This window comes from Elephas maximus, chromosome 18, assembly GCF_024166365.1.
Source record: "Elephas maximus indicus isolate mEleMax1 chromosome 18, mEleMax1 primary haplotype, whole genome shotgun sequence".
NCBI classification, from domain to species: domain Eukaryota; kingdom Metazoa; phylum Chordata; class Mammalia; order Proboscidea; family Elephantidae; genus Elephas; species Elephas maximus.
The window spans coordinates 29,310,601-29,315,396 of NC_064836.1; positions in this window are offsets into that span (position 1 = coordinate 29,310,601).

The window sequence follows — 4,796 nt, forward strand, 5'->3', positions numbered from 1 at the left end:
CCTCTCCATGGGCAGTGTTTGTTCAGACTAAAGGGGCTGTTTATCTGGGCTGAGCTCCCACAGGGGCTGAGCTCTTGGGAAATAGGGTCTAGGGCTCACCCAGCTATCGGCTGATGTCAAGCTCGATGAGATTTCTGTGTGGCCTGACTCCAAGTCACACACTCAGTCGTCTAGGATCTACAGACATGATGGAGAAGAACAGCACTAGGGGCCTCAGCTCTTCATACTCCCAGCGTTCGGGACAGACAGGGCTCAGTGTGAGACCAGGGAAACACAACAGCAACTACAAAAACCAGTTGCTGTCGGTCTAGTCTGACTCAAGGCGACCCCGTGTGTGTCAGAGTAGAACTGTGCTCCATAGGGTTTTTAATGGCTGATATTTGGGAAGTAGATCTCCAGGCCCTTCTTCCGAGGTGCCTCTGGAGGGACTTGAACTGCCAACTTTTCAGTTAGCAGCTAAGTGCATTAACCATTTGCACTGCCCAAAAAATAAAGGTGAGAGAAGCCTTAGAATTTAGCCTTTGGGAATTAGGAGTCAAAACACACAGGTTTATGGGAGCTTTTCCCCCAAAATACCAACTTCCTAGTGTTCTTGAGTCGGGTCTGCACTGCCAGAATAAAGCTGGTCATTGACAGTGTAGACAGCTAACCAAGGTAACTTAAGCTCCCTGCTGGTTTTGATCCTGTCCGCCCAAGCTTGCTGTGCCTGAAGGGACCATTCTAGGAGACTGAGTCAATGAGAATAGAGGAATGAATTCCTGGGTTTCCAAAGTGAGAGGGTGAAAGGGCCACTGGAAAAGATACGCCACCTCCCTGCACACACCTGTGTACCTCCAGGTGTTACTTTATACACCATTGTACACACGCCTCCCAGGGAGGTGTACTTCGCTGAGGGGCAGTGGAGTGTAGTGGATAAGAGGGTGCATTCCAGAGCTAGACTGCCTGGGTTCAAGCGACCTAAGCCCTCTGCAGCTGGCTTTCCTCATCTGTGGGATGAGAACAATGGTAGCCTGTGTCTCCCAGGGCTTTTGAGAAGTTTAAATCAGGAAAGCTGTGCAGAACACTTACAGCGGTGCCCTGCTCACTGTATTGTTGTTAGCTGTCGTGGGAGCAAGTCCAACTCACGACCACCCCATGTGTGCAGAGTAGAACTGCTCCATAGGGTTTTCAAGGCCGTGATTTTCCGGAAGCAGATCGCCAGGCCTGGCTGGGTTTGAACTGCCAACTTTTCACCTAGTAGTCAAGTGCTTAATCGTTTCCACCACCTAGGCAGTTGGTAAATATACACTACTGTAGTTTCATTCCAGCAAATGTGGTCTTTGATCCTGTCTTCTCATTTTTTTCCCGTTTCTCACCCTCCATCTTGCCCACCTTCTTCTCTATCCCTTTCTCCCTCTTTCTCTTGATTCATTCCATCATTTTCCCTGTACAACACCAGCTTGGAATACCAATGAATTCCCTCTCTTCCTTATCTTAAACTAATCATATTCTCCAGCTCCGTCTCTACCCTTCTTTAAGAACTTGTAGTAAAATTTTCCCCAGCCTCCAGCTACCATTACCATCCCCTGTGTATGTGCATGCACACACACACACACACACACACACATGACTTGCTCAAGCTCACCAAGCCAGTTAGTGGCTGAGCCCACATTGGAACCCAGGCCTCCCAGCTCTCAGTCCTATGAGCTGTCCTTGGCACCAGACAGTCTTTGGTGGGAAATGAGCTGGACGTGGACATGACTTGGGAAAAGGAACGCACTGCAAAAGGAATGTCATGTTCCTAAGACACAGGCACGTATCTTAAGAACAAGGACTAGTTCTCAGCTGGGAACTGAAGGTCAAATGAATGACATGGGATACTGGCAGCGGAGAAATGTGACCAAGGAGAGGTTCAATTTCAAGACTGGCTGAGATTTTGTTGATAAAAAGCTAAAGACGTAGGGCTTCTAACTTTTAATGATTTGTTGGAAAAGCACAGATTATGCCACCAGCTCTACCTTAAGCTGGGCCATCGATGTTTTTATACTTTTAGGCAATTTAACATATATCTGGCCACTTTGCTAGAATTTTTTTCTCTTCTTATTCTAAACTTAGAAGGTCAGAGTCAAGGGGATATGGAAAATTGGCATGTGGAGTAGACCCAGAGTGTGAGAATATTTGAGTCCAGTGTGAAGCTTGACCTTGTCCCTGCCAATCCAAACCCTCCTTCTACTCAGCTTCCTCAAGTTTAAGTTCTGTGTGGTCCAAGACAACGTCCTCAGTCCTACCAGGTCTCGGTACCCTCCCCTTCACCACCATCTTTTTGGAAACCCTGGTTAAATGCTATAGCTACTAACCAAAAGGCTGGCAGTTCGAATAGACAGGGCTCTCCTTGGAAACTCTGTGGGGCAGTTCTACTCTGTCCTATAGGTTTGCTATGAGTCTGAACCGACTCGACGGCAACAAGTTTACCACCTTTTTTTTTTTAGGAGCCCTGGTGGCACAATGGCTAAGTGCTCAGCTGCTATCCAAACGGTTAGCGGTTCAAGCCCACCAGCCACTCTGCAGAAGAAAAGATCTGGTGATCTGCTTCCATAAAGATTATACCCTATGGGACAGTTCTCCTCTGTCACATGGGGTTGCTATGAGTTGGAATCAGCTTGACAGCACACAACAGTAACCACCTTCAGAAAAATTATTTTAAGTCAAGGAATAACAAAATAGTAAGGTGTACAAAATCTTGAGTATACAGCTTGATGGATATTTTATACACTCACACAACAGATCAAGACATAGAACATCTTCAGTGTCTCAGCAGGCCCTTCTGGCTTCTTCCTCATTAATAGCCCCCCCCCTCCAAACCCCGCCCCCCCACAGAAAGCCACAATCCTGACCTCTATCGTCATAAATTAGTATTGCCTATTTTTGAACTTCATGTAAGTGGACTCATACAACGCAGTGTGCTCCTTATTGCATCTGGCTTCTTTCGTTCAACACGCTTCATCAGCAGTTGCTTCATCTTATTTTATTTTATGTGCATTATCCCATTGTCTTAGTTAATCTAGTGCTGTTATAACAGAAGTACCACAAGTGGATGGCTTTAGCAAAGAGAAATTTATTCTCACAGTTTAGGAGGCTAGAAGTCCAAATTAGTGTGCTAGCTCCAGGGGAAGGCTTTCTGTCTCTGTCAGCTCTGAGGGAAGGTCCTTGTCATCAGTCTTAGCCTTGTCTAGGAGCTTCTCAGTGCAGGGACCCCAGGTCCAAAGGACAGGCTCCACTTGTGGCTCTTCTTGCTTGGTGGTAGAAGGTCCCTCTTCTCTCTGCTCGATTCTCTCTGTCATATCTCAGAAGAGAGTAACTCAAGATACAACCTAATCCTGTAGATTGAGTCTGCCTCATTAACATAACTGTCACTAATTCTGCCTCATTAATATTATAGAAGTTAGGATTTACAACACATAGGATAATCACATCAGATCACAAAATGGTAGCAACCACACAATACTGGGAATTATGGCCTAGCCAAGTTGACACACATTTTGGGGGGACATAATTCAATTCATAACACCCATTATATGAGTATTCCATGGTTTATTTATTCTCCTGGTGATGAGGATTTGGGTTGCTTCCAGTTTTGGGCTCTTATGAATAAATGGGCTCTGAACATCCTTTGTCCTGTCTTCAGTGGACATAAGCACTGATTTCTCTTGGGTATACATTAGGAGTGAAATTGGTACACATAATGTATACATATGCTTAGCTTTAATAGATACGGCTAAATGTTTTTCAAAAGCATTAATACCAAGCAATATATGTGTGTTACATTGCAAAAATAGCTAAAATTCTTCTCTTCCCTGTATACATGCCCCTTACAGCGTGACTTTGCATCTGTAAGGAGATGCAAAGTCACACTGTAGGTGGAGTATATTTCTCCACTCCTTGAATTTCTCCACCCATTGGATGGCCTTGTGAGTTGTTTTGGCTCTAGTCAATACAACTAATGTGAAGCTGTACAAGTTTCAAGCCAAGCCCTCAAAGGACCTTGCAATGCTTCCACTCTCCTAGAACCCTGCCTGGTCACTGTGTGATTGAGCACGAGCTAGCCTGTTGGATGACTAGAGACATGTTGCCCAGCTGACAGCCAGCTAACCCCTAGGAGCAGAGCTGCTTGGCTGACCAGCAGCTGACTGCAGACTCATGAGTGAACATGGCTAAAACCCAAAGAACACCCAGCTGAGCCCAGCTTAAATTGTTCATCCACTGAATTATGAAATTTAGAGCTAAATAAATCATTGTTCTTTTAAACCACTAATTCTGGGGTGATTCGTTACACGGCACAAGATAAATTTCGAGAGTTCCAACTGCTCCACATCTTTGCCAACATTTGATATTGTCAATCCTTTTAATTTTAGCTCTTCTGGTAAGGGTCTACCGTATTTCTGAGTTCATGTGTGTACACGTCTTGATTTTTCTCCTGTTTGAAGACAAAACCTTTGCTTTCCGTAGTAGTTATGGTATCAATATTTGTTGATGGTATCAATCATATCTGATGAAGAAAATTTATTCCTAACCAGAAATACTAAAGCTGCAAAGAATTATTTCACTTGCAACTACTCCAGGTTCTTTACATGCAAAACTATAAAATTAAAACCGAGTCACTGCAATGAGATACCACCTTGCCCCTACTAGAATGGCTATGATTAAACATTTTTTAAAAAGGAAAATAACAGGTGTTGGCAAGGATGTGGAGAAATTGGAACGCTCATTCATTGCTGTAGGAATGGAAACTGTACAGCCAGTGTGAAAACAATTTGCTT